We start from the raw sequence: 13,220 nt of genomic DNA, 5'->3' as shown, positions 1-13,220 counted from the left end.
AAGAATCGTACTGCGCCTGAAGCCCCCCAAAAAATGTAGGACAGACGAAGGGTTTGCTTCGGAGGGTTTTCCCTACATCTGTACCTGTTTATTGCGCTTCACTTGCAGTACGTCGTACCAACAGGGCTGAATTTCTACCCTTTTAAGGAATCGCACGTGCGAAGGGAATCGGCAGCTTGCCTGCCGCACCTGAGACCACACATGTGCGAAAAAAGCACCGTGCGAAGCGAGCATTGCCCTGATTTCCTCGTATTTATATTCCTGACATAAAAGTACATTTCCCTAGTTGAAAGTGTCGACATATGGGGCCGCATAGCGTAAAGCTATTCCAATATATATTTATTCCAATCTCCTGACGTCAAATTTGCGTAACCGCCGGCGCAAGCATCGGCCAGTCACCCGCAGGGTTGTCTGAACAAACCAATGAAACGCTCTCATCGTTCATAGGAAGTCACTTTTGTTTGCTTGAAAAACGAATAACATTGCCTACGCTGAGCGGCTTGTCTTATCTAATTGGCACACAAGAGGCGAGGAGCACGCTCAAGTGGAGAGGGATTCGATGGGGCCGAGCCCGCGCACTGAAAATAGATAACCGGATGAAGAGTGTGGTGCCGCCGTCTGCGATTATTCCGCTTTCTCTTACATAGCTTGCGGTGGCTCGTCGACAGTCGCGGCGGCATGCAACGGAAGCTTAAGACTGACGCTAAAACGGATACTCAGCAAAGAAGACTTCGTAAAACGAGGTCGTGAACGTGCCGAAAGTATTCCAAAACGTTACACGGCCACGCAAAAAGCTTTGTTACACGCAAATAAACCCATGCTCTCCGGCAGGTGCGAGTAGCCAGTGCCGGAGCGATCGGCGGCAGCCATCTTTTATTCCTTTCGGAACGGGGCAGCCTGCGGCTATTCAGAAGAAAATTCAGTTTCGTTCGGCATATTAATGCACTTTTAACGCGCACACGTCACTTTGACGCCGTGAGTCTTTGCGGTTTTGTGACGTCGCGGGACAGGCAGGTGCATAATGCATAATCAGTGTGTACACGTCATATCAGATGGGGAGCTATCGCGGTTTTTGTGACGTCACGTGACAAACAGGTGAAGTGGGGGTGGTCCAAAAAGTTTTTGACCAATCGCGGAGGACTGATTGCAGAATTGGAATAGAAAAGTTGGGAATAGTTTTACGTTATAGCACCCATGCTTTATTTTTGCTTGGTCCGCAGAGAAAATCTCCCATCCGCACACACGCACTAATTACGGGCGATGTTCCTGCAACTACATTTATCCTGTTAGTCTAAATGGCGGATAACGAAGGTGTGAGATTTGACAGTCCGAACGAGATTGGCAACTGTGCCGGCCAGTCAACACGTATTCATGTGTATTCAGAGGTCAACTTTGCAAACTGGCGGCAAAACATGTTTCAATTGTAAGCTATACAGGGCTTTGATGGGTTTGATGACGCCTGTATAGTTGCACTTTCGTCGCCACATGGTGCGTGTTCATCCATCAGTCCGCGTTGTAGTCTCTGAACGGCCACGTCATCTACCATTATCGTAACTTAAAAAACCACGTGTAGTCATCACAGCCACGGCTATGCGCCCGGTCCGTGCCTTATGGAAAGCGATGGTGTATCTTTCGGGGAGATATAAAGGAGCTTCGCACGTTATATTAGACAGTTTAGTATAGCTCATACACGTAGCAGTAAGCGCGAGACGTTAGCGTAAGCGTTGCGTTGTGCGCATGCGCTGTAGGTAAACGGTGCTGGGGCTCTTACGTACGCTATTTCCGGGATTCAGCGCTCAACGCTAACGCTCGCAAGGGAAGCTTTATATGCATAGGGGAACACGGTGGCGCGCCCTTCGAGGTGAGAGCCATAACCGCCTGCTTCAGAAGTATACCGAGTCGTCGGCCTGCACTGTTCAACTCGCTTGTTTCCCCACTAATTATCATATTTGCTTTAGACTTGTGTATTGTTGCATCGGCAGTGGTTAGCTGGCGACAAATGGGCGCTGTTTTCGAGATAAGCTCTCGATTAGTGGCGCAGTAGGCTTAACGAGAGACTTTGTTCATATCTGCTGCAGCCGCGTCGAGGTGGCGCCAAAGTTGATGTCGGTGCCTCCAGTCACTGCATCAGGACATATCTATTGCACTGGCTGAGTAACTGGGCCGTAAAAGACTATTATGCGTCACGCCGTTCTCGCATCGCTAACACACTCTAAACGATTTTTTTTTTTACAAAGCTGCACATTTGCGGACTTTCTGTATAAATAAGCAGCGTTTCGGCCGAAACAAACTAACGTCTCACTCCTTCCCGCTAGTCTGGAAGACTATTCTGTGCCGCGCAGTGTAACATATATCTTGGCGTTAGCGTCGCGTCGTACGCTAACGCAAGTGTTTTACGCTATCCTGAGACGCTGAATGCACTGTGTGTCAATGTTGCTTGTACTGAACGAAACGGCACAGAAAGTCCGCTTCTTGCAGCGACAAGAAAGCAATAATTATCTTAATAGTAACTTGATTATGAACGTACAGGCGACGCAACGAGCTCTTCGTACCCCGAGTGTTCCCAATTTCTTGCCCTTTCTCGAGCAGTATTTCGCTTCGCCGAAACGGCATGCTGCTGTCAGACTTCCTTGAAGCATTGTTTTAAAAGAACGCTTACCTAAAGACTTTAGCAACAAGTGGCTTTCCTCATCCTCTTTCTCATTCTTATTATTAGTTTAACAATGACTCCAGGCCCGCAATATTTCTCGCAACACTCCTATGGTACACGCACTCGATAAGCAACGGCATTTTCTTAGCTTACCTGGTTGAATTACGAAGATGTGTATTCCGAGAACCGAATTGCTTCCAACACCGTCGCACAACTATTGCACACCACTAACACAGCACCAACGTAGGCGCCTCCAGCTGCCTTCTTTTTCATCTTCTTTCGACAAGCCGACTGCTCGAAACAATATGGCGAAGATGCCTGAACATGTGATCGTGTGCGAGAGGCCAATAAACAACATTTTCAAGTTTAATTCTCATGCGTTAAACTACAGCGCACAGGTGGCACAATTTTGAGAGAAAAAACACTGTGCGCCTGCACCCCGCAGCATCGTGCTAAATGAAGGTGCAGCGAAGGACCATTTCTTTATTAACGCTGATTAAGGCGGTTTAAAGGCGGTACAGCCATGGTTGCAGCGACAGGTCAAAAGTGAAACCTGATCAGTTGCTCTCTTTTTTGTTTCCTTTATTCTTATGAAGCTGAATCAAGACCATGAGACGAAGAAAAGGAGGAAGGTGAGGGAAAGAGGTTCTCACAGCGGTCACTACCAGGCATGGCTCCTGCGACTACGACGAACACTTCTCACCCTTCTTTCCTCTTTATGTCCCCCACCCACTTTCCCAAGGCGCTGAGTCTTGGTGTTCCCTAAAGGGTTGCAGAAAATAGCGCCTCTTCCTCTCGGCAATCGCTCTCTGTCTCCTCAAGACGACGTATTTGGGGTGCACACGATTTAGCCCTGGTTCATTACGGCATTTGCTGTTGTGACCTCCAATACACGCGCACAGACTTCACATCTTGGACAGTTTGTGAGGAGCGCGCAAAATCCAAAATCGATTGCCAAGTTGTGATGAAGCCGTGACAGTATACACGCAGACAAGAATGCGAATGTTCCACCTATAGTTATACACGTCGCGTGAGAAAAAAATTCATTGAAATCGTGGAGCGCATCATTGGTGTGTAATGTGGCACAGCCCGAACATCCATAGCCGGTAATATCGATAGATGACCTTATATGTTAAAGATGCTCTGGTGTGAACGTATTAAGAATTATGACTTTAGCCGACTCCGTAGCTTTGTGGGGCTTTGTGTAAACGTTTCGTTTTCATAATGAATCAAAACCAACACGTATGATCAAAGTAAAGCTAACATGGTCACTGTCGATTTCTTTGCGGTATATTTGTCAAACATTACAAACATTGGGAGCTCAGTTTGTTTCGGTGTTTCCGATAATGGCAATTTCCGTGCCTTGAATAACTGCATCCGGATAGGACTATTGCACTGCCTGAGGAAGAGGGTCATAAAAGACTATTTGCATCACGTCGTCTTCGCATAATACATTCTAACCGAGTGATATTTTTTTTTCGAAGTTGCGCATTTTCCAATTTTTTTTAAATAAATAAGTAGCGTTTCTATCCATACACACTTCGGGTCTCGCATTACTTGAGGCCTGGAATTGTAATTACTTAGGGAAGTAATCGTGGCCGTTATATTTAAGGACGAGCATGTCGAGAAGCTAGGTAAAAAAGAAACGTTACAGCACGACAGGCGTGTCTTCGGCCGAGCGACAAATGAATAACAGTGATAATAAGGTGCACTGATCTCATAATGGCCGCCATGTTTGTACGGCGTGAAGCGACGTCCCTAACGACACGTGCAGACTGTGTCCGACACTATAGTGAACCCAAACGAAGAACGTTCATTCACCGATCGCTCACGCATATATAAAGGAACCATGGCTGATTGACATGCCCAGATGTCGCCATAGCATGACGACTTCCATTATATATTTTCCCTTGTCTAAGCAAAGTTAGTTCTGCTTAGAAATGGAAGAAATTTGCTTGAAATTACTGTCGTAATGAAGACGTAGCGGTTGTCTCGTTCCACGTGCAGATCGCCTCGCGGTGCCGGCGTCGGTATTCGACCTAGCGCTCAAGGTTGTGCCCTTGGAACCAGAACTGTTATACACCGTGACAACGGCTGAACGTTGGTTACGCCCACGCTGATCATTGAAGACCAGTCTCGCACGGGAACAGCCCGCGCGTCTTAAGCAGATTCCGCCTGTTTCGTCGTAGTAGACGGTTGTCTTCGGGTACAATTTAGTATAACCGCGGTGCTTGCTGACCGAGGACCTGGACCCCGTAGGTCTACGCCCTGTCTCACACGCGGACGATTTCACCCTTCCCGAGTGCCGGTATAGTCTCGCCCTTCCTGCTTCAATGATGGAAAATAACGTACAGCGCGAAGGACAAGGACTGCGAGACACAACATAGACAGCGCTGTGTATGTCGTCTCTCGCAGTCCTTGTCCTTCACGCTGTACGTTATTTTTGATCATGAATTACCAACTAGCCCGAGCCACCACCCTAGTCCTGTTTCCAGTTTCTTCTGTTTCAACACTGGGGATCGTTGTTGAGACGTGAGGTCTGGAAATTGCATACGAAGTCTTCTTTCAGCACCATTTTGTATTGCCGAGCTACGCAGTCAGTTCTGTCGCGAGCGACAGTTTCAGTTTCTTCTGGAGCATGCGCTGCAAGGTGGACAGGGTTTCGCCGCTCGCCGTCATAGCCACGCCTCCTTAACAGCTCCGCCTTTTCTGGTGATTCTGCCCGATGACAGGATACACGAGTACGCGGTTTCTCGGCGCGTGATGAACGGTTGCGTTATCGTGCAAGTTCGCGCGCCGATAAAGAACCGTCTCCCGCCGCCTTGTGCCTATCTCGGCTTCCCCTGTCATCGGGCAGAGTCATCAGAAAGGGTCCGTGAGTGTGGAAGAGAGAGAATACTTTATTTCAAATCAGAACGATTCGCGTCCGGCAAGTTAGTGGGCTTGGGCAAGCTGCACTACTAATACACGTGCATATGGCAGCGAGCGGCGAAACCCTGCCCACCTAACACGACATGCTCACAAGGAGCTTTGTCGTTCCAGCTTCCTCCAGTAGGTGGCACTAAGGGTCACCGCTGCCGCACTCTAGAAAGCCGTAACGCGGATGGTACAAACGGTGATCATGAAGGTCCCGGTGGTGGAGGTGATAGTTAGCTTTCATCTTCTGCAGGTCGACCTCGCGCTCAAGTTTATTCCGCGGGACGTGCGGATTGGCTTATAATGGCGGCTACACGACGGCCGGGAGGTGTAAGTTGTCTAAATATAGCTTTAGGCAGGATATATATCACCGGCAGCGGGGCAGCGTGAAAGATGCTTGTGAAAGTTGAAAGAACACACATGTTTTGCGGCAACGTTTGCATAGCGTAACGTAGGTGGCAGATGGTACTTTCAAGAATGTGACAACATGCTCGCGGAGGCTATGGCCACAGGATCGTTTCCAGAGGAGTATGGCGCGTTCAGAGGGGTTTTAATGACGAGAAATATAGTTGAGGAATAGATAAGATATATTTATTATCGTTACCATATTTTCAAGTGGTAGCTACGATAACCATTAGCCGCGAGATCGAGCTATAGGTGGCAGCATCATCGCCGCGCTAGTGGGGATAGGCGGTCAGCGGCACGCATTGAAATCTACATGGCGGTGGCTCGCTGTGAGTGATTTGAGGCGATTCGCAAGTAATGAAACACGCTGAGTGCAGTGAACTGATAATATATTGCCCTCTGATGCCATATTTTGCACGGAAGGCACAGAACAGAAAGTTCTTGCTATAGGTGAAATAAGCGGAAAACACAGTTTGTGTTCCAGTACTTCTTTGATGCTTTTTGCGCGCGTTCAGCTTGCGTTCTGCCTATTGTACTAGCACTTCTGTTGAGCAACTACGGAGATTTTGTTTTGTAAGCCTCTTTGAACTTGACTAACTGCTGTTCTTGCTCTGTTTATAAAAATGTGTGTACTTCTGTACAATTAAGCTAACGTAGCTAGTTAAGGTAACCTCCACTTCACCGCTTGTGCGCATACATACCTGCTCTTATTTTTCCTTTCTCAATTCTCTTTGAAATACAAAATAGTTTCCAAGTTCAGTCAAACAAGGTAGGCCAATATGAGTGACAGTACCTTGGTAGAATCGCCATGTGTAGCCTTATATGTGTTTATTACTATTTTTTTCACAGCAACAGTATAAACGTAGTATTTAGGCCCAAAGCTGTCGTTGCTTGATTACGTATACATGAGAGAGATGCAAGAAAGTTCCAATTATTTGAAGGAGCAAACCTATTACGGCCGTTTTCTTTATTTCTTTTTTACTTTAATTTTTTTTTTTTTTTTTTTTTTTTTTGCCGCTACATCCTGTCAAGCTGACAACGCCATGCTGAGGAGAGGTTTATAATAGCCTCTAGCAACTTGGTGTTATGTAGTCCTGCGCCTAGCAGCTGCAACATCACGCGAGATCTCCTGGTAATAGCCTATTTCCACTTCCCTTTCGTAGCAGGGGCTCAAGCTACCAAAGCGTCTATATTCACATGCCAGGAATATCCACGTCATTGAAGGGCACCTGGAAACAGCTAAGGATGTTCGCGTAACTGCTCAATGACAGTTATGACAGTAGGCAAGTGTATCCTGCGATATTATTTGAGTGCTGAAGATTCCTTTCTTTCTCACACTGCGGAGTGGTCTTCAGGCCAACTCGTTCGTGTTTTGTGGTGCTAGCCCGAAAATTACGGAAGAATCAACACATCGCGTCAAGGAATCGCTAAATCGTTGCATTCAGGTCTCGCAACCGCCACTTTATGCGTTTAGGTCCAAGCCAAATGCGTTTTTGTGATTTGCTTGAAACACAATGCAGCAATATAGTTATAATGTTTGTAACGAACGGAAGGCTGCGACGATCACACATCGTGCTCTCGACATGCGCAGTCACTCATCTTATTACGGAGCAAAGACTGCAGCGCAAGACAATATGAGTCTCTAGATCGTCGAAACATGCGTGCCAGCATTGACGACTGCGCTACGACAACGGAACAAACAGTCTTTATGGGTCGTGCACGTCGCGCGCACATGTAACCACGTAGTCGCCAGCAGACTACGCCGCCACGTGGTATCCGCACTATGCGTGGCTCAGGCAGTGTCCTTCAGGCGACGCTTCCGCTCGACCTTGCGCCGTACTTATACCGCACCTCGGGCACCTTCTCGAGCCCATTTCTGCACTAGCACAACCCCAAGACCGATTCCACTACACGCGAAATGAAAGCCGAATCCCGCACCGGCGTACTACTCACCCTATCCGACCTCCCTGCGTCAGCGCCATCTCAGCTGCAGGGGCAGCGAGCGTCCTCGTCTCGCCGTGTCTTCGTCCGGTTCGGTGATGCGGCGTCCACCGGCGTCGAGTTCAGCGTCGTCGGAGCCCGGGACGACGCGCACTCAGGGCCACCGGTACTGCGAGGGGAGCAAACGACGCGCAATAAAGAAATGGTCGAGCGCCAGTATCCACTGCCGGCGTGCGCGTTGTACAGTTCGCAACATTATACTATACGCTCAGATGCCATACGTCGTCGCGAAGAGCATAGGCAGAGATAACGCACAGGCGGGAGATAACGTGCACGCCACAGACACCGGTTCCGCAGATAACGCGGTGCGCGCGCGGCACCGCAAGCGACGGGTTGGGAGACGGACACCTGGCTCGGATAATTACCCGCGTGGAGAGCGGACTGTAACGACCCCTTCTAGCTACGTTATGCACGAGGCGATTCAGTACCATGGGGCTATCGAAACGGCGGCTTCAGGAAGTGGAAAGGGGTTACGGCTATATCGTTCAAGCCCAGGGTGAACAGGAAAGCTCTGTGCTTGGCGAGACTTTATGGTTGCATCTCGAAAAGTTTTGAGTGTTCAGAATGACTGATATATTAGCTCAAAAATCCGCAAAAGAAATATTCTAAGTGACAGACAGAAGAGAAAGATGGAGCTACACTCACAAAGCTTGCTACATATATACCGCGTACACTCTCGGCAGCAGGGGGCGGCAAAGAGCAAGCGACAAGTCATTTTGTTTGCGTCAAACCTCACAATTTCATTTCTGCATCACATAGCGAAACATACATTTGGCTAACACATGCGTGACCGCTGATATGAATGTGACATGCCTCTAGCAGTTCCTGCGTGGTTTTACCTCTACTCTTACCTAGGATACTCACCTCAGAAAAACGTGGCTTACAGAAGCACGATCTGCAATGCGCAGAGAGAGTGGCGCTCGTATCCTTTTTTAAATTATTTGCGTGTTCCCTCACTCGGTCTTTCACACAACGGCTGGTCTGCCCGACGTTGGTTTCTCCGTAACTTAGCGGTATCTAATAAGCCATAGCAGTGGTTTTGTGGTTGAAATTTTTCTTGGCTTCTTTCTCTGGTGGCTTCGTGTGACTTTTACTAGATATCGGTCCAGATATTTGTAAGGCCCAGATATCGCCTTACATATAGGTGTTGCCGCTCGTTCCGTCGGGATTCGCCTGCTGCAGCGATGCACGCGTAGGGCACCACATTTGAAATGGAAATGAGTGCGAGTCCAGCCTACAAAGGCATCTATGCACGCGCTACCGCACTTCCCAAGAAACAAGGTGTTGCGAAACTTCCAAAACGTCTTTAGAATTGTGAATTGCATGTGAATAGGGGGCAGGGGGAGAAAAAGGTGTTCTAGCTCGTGACCCGTCGGTTATTCCGTTTTTTCTTGGGCAATCATATGTTCTTTCTCTTCTTTCTTTCTCTTTTTAAAGAAAGATTGGCAGTTCGAAAGCGAACGAAGCCAACCCTAAAAACCAAAGTTGTAGAGGTCCATGCTGCGCACGCTATCACTGGCACAAGGGCTAAGAAACAAAGCTGCTCTGGTACGACGCCGAGAAACCCAATGCGCCCACAATACTTAAGCAGCGGTTTCTGTCTGTCCTCTTTCTAATGCAAGCATTGCGCTTGTTTTATTGCTGTTTTGCATCTAAATCGGCCATGCATCACGATGTCTGGACCAGTCTTCCGCATGTCGTCAGTAATAGTGAAGTAACGTGTTCTTTCCCAGCACCAGGGATTCAGCGTAAGTGTACGCGCGTACCTAAGTCACGCTTCTCGCCAAGTCGACAACGACTTGAGCCACAGAGTATATGTGCAGCTAGACATGTTCCACTGGGTGTGTTCCCATTCCGGGTCCATGCTTTAGAATGGGCATTTACCATTTTTACTCAAGGTGTAATTGTAGTAACCCACGTATCTAACAGGCAATTAGGAATGTGTCATACTTCTTTCTGCCATACACATTCCATCAACGTTCTTTCAATGGCAAGCATAATACGCATCGCCTTCGCCCTCATAACACCCGCAACTAACAGCTATACACGTGACAGGGTTTTTGTTGTTGCTGTTGTTGTTTATTAACTGTGACAATATGGCCAGTTTTGCTACTGATGAGCCCGCTATCCCCAAAACCATAGCTAACAAACACACACACACAGATATATATATATATATATATATATATATATATATATATATATATATATATATATATATATATATATATATATATATTAGAAAGCTACAGGAGGGAACAGTATAAATAGAAAAATAAAAATGGATAGCCAGAAGCTTTCACAATCCCACAGGGTGAAACTCTCTAGACTCTATCTATAAATATACAAAGGTCCTGATAAAAAGTGTACATCTCTGCATGCATAATACTGAGCCAGCTTATGACAAGCAAAATTACTGTACTCATGCATGAATGCATTAGTTAAAAGCAGAGTGTACAAGTCTGCGGCGCGACCAAAGCATACAAAAAGCGTCAAGTCATACAACAAGGCCAGTCATCATGGCGCTGTTGTGAGGCATAATTCATGTCACTTAATTTCACTGTTCACAAAGAACGAATGAGATCACTGTCCACAAGAAAACCACGCCAAGGTTTTTTTACAGCTTCTCTTTGTTTATAGGAACAATACGACGTACCAATCAACTTTTCCACAGAAACCGGTCGTCTATCTGGGGCTTCCAGACGATCTCGAAGTGGCTCCCAACGTTAGTCGGATTGTAGACATTCGATGAGGATATGTTTTAGAGAGGCTTCCAAGGTTTCACAACGTACACTTTCTGAAGAAGGACTTTCCCATATGCGCCATAAAAACGGAGTGTGTTCATCACTTCGAGACGTAAACGGTGCACGAGTATGTTTAAAGCCTGTTCTGCCTTGAAGTTTGGTGAAGAGCGTAATAAGAGCCAATAGTGAACAAGAAATACGAGTTGGTCCACTCATCGAACCACATGGTCTTTGATAACCTTCACTTCAGTCCTTGAAGTGCTGTTTTGGCGGGCGATACAACGAAGATTGTGTGATCCCCTGCTGCTGCTAGCTCGTTAACTCAAACATGCTTCGTTTTCAGGTTAGTAATGCGCTGGCTACACTATGGCCGCTGCTAGAAGCCCACATACGCTCGCCAACGGGTCTAGACGTCTGGACTTGACCCCACGACCGGGGTTCCAGTTGAACTTCGAAAGTGGCAACCTGGACTGTGAGTCGTTCTGAAAACAAGTCTATCTCTGTCTTTCTCCCGAAACGTGCTCCCCGCGCCTCCTATAGTATGGCATGAGAGGAAGCTGTTAGCTCAAGGCTCCGTGTCCGACTTACCTGCCCAAACACATCTGAAAAATAGGAATTCCCCCTTCATACAACTGCTGAACAAATTTGAGTTAAATTTACGAGCGTATGAGAGAAAAAGCCATATTCTACCAACTGCTGGAAGCCGAATTTCAATTGAGAGCCTCGGCGTTGTTACAGAAACCGCCGAAAATTGGTAATGTAAGTAAATTATGAGCAGAATGTTTACAAAGTCATAAATTTGCACTGAAACAAGAAAGTTTCAAAATTGTACAATTCTGCAAACTGCATCTGTTAGAGCATATCAAGCGGAAAGTTGTGACGTATTAGTTCACAGCTCAGCGTGACATTGTTGCATTCTTTACTGGGAGTTATGTTGAGGAGGCTTGATGTGACTGTTTTATGCGACCTTATATGTTCAATTTACGATTCAATTTAATTCAATTTATGATCCGAAACTCCTATTCGCAACAATGTTTCTGTTCTGCTACTCTCCGCTCAAGTATACAAGACTGCTCCATACAAGCAATGGAAATTGGTCACATCTTTATTCTCCGTCCCGTCGTCTCCACAAATGTAGGATCCTATTATTAAATGTTGCCTTTCTCCCCTTAGATATATCATTTCATACTACAGTGCACAGTTATTTCCAATCAACTGACAGTTATTTCCCAGGAATTACCTATTATTCCAGAATTCAGCAGTAGTCTTTCCCAGGAATTGTTCATTGGCTTCAAACTCGGCCGCTACCTCTCCCACGGCCCGACCGCTACAATCATTGGCTCTCGCAGGTCACCGATCAATCCCATCTTCTCTCGCCCCCGCAGACTATAGTATAGACCAGCGTGAGAGCCACTGTTATGTCGGTGTTGTTGCTGGCTCCCACAACACGTGGCCGCACACAGGGTCTTCGATTTCACACTTGGGATCCCTCGTCCGTATGAACATTCGAACACCACCATGGCGCGCATTTCTAGAAATCCACTTCTCCTGCATCGTGCACATGTTCAAGTAAATTGGCTTCGCTTGGAGGTGATGAATGACCCCTGCAGAAATGTGCCTTGCAAGCGGTCGGGTGGCGAACGCCTTTCCCATGTCCAGTTCACGGTCTGCCCCTCGGACGATTATGCATCGAGCCGAAAGAATGCACGAGTACGGTGCGTGGAAAGTGGTCTGGCTGTTCCGCAAGCTGATCCGTCGACTATCGTTGCAGTGTCCTGCTGTCGGCACCCGTCGTCGACCAGCCCGTTTGCTCCCCACTCTGCAGAGCACTGTTCACGTCGGCCACGTTGTTTACGTTCGTTCGTTTGGCGCCAACTCGCTCGACGGGCTGCTTTGGGCTTGAAAATGGGACTTTTTCAGAAGTCCTATTTACAAATAACACAATTGGTATATTTGAGGGAGGTGTACGTTACAGCATGGTTGTTGCTGCATTACTCTGGAAAGAATGTTGCAGGTGGTGGCACTGGTGTGCCTTATTTATAATCGTTCCTAATCAATCTTTCTAAATAATATTATTATTCACATGCTTTCAAAAATTATCTTAATTTACTGGTAATAATAAGGAGATGCTTACTTCACTAAAGGTAACAAGGCAGATCATGGAAAAAGATGCACAAAGGATAGCAAGGCAAGTTGACTCTACACCTCTGTAGAAGTGTGCGTTCTTACGGGTGAGAAATAAGAATACCAATGAAAAAAAAACAAAAAAACAGACTAGCAGAGGCAAGAATGCCTCATCAGTTGCATCGAATGACTTCACCTAATCTGTACACTGGACATCGAATGACTAGCATATGAAGCATGAAAATGAAGAATTGCTATAACATAGTGGAGAAATATCTAAACTTATAAGCTACAACAAATCTATAGCATCTTGCGTCCAATGTGCCTCCTTTTGTCCTTGTATATACCTGCGCTCAACCACCTCCAGCCAAAGTGTACCA

Source organism: Dermacentor andersoni, chromosome 3 (genome assembly GCF_023375885.2).
Source record: "Dermacentor andersoni chromosome 3, qqDerAnde1_hic_scaffold, whole genome shotgun sequence".
Taxonomy (NCBI): Eukaryota; Metazoa; Arthropoda; class Arachnida; order Ixodida; family Ixodidae; genus Dermacentor; species Dermacentor andersoni.
This window is presented reverse-complemented; position numbering follows the sequence as displayed.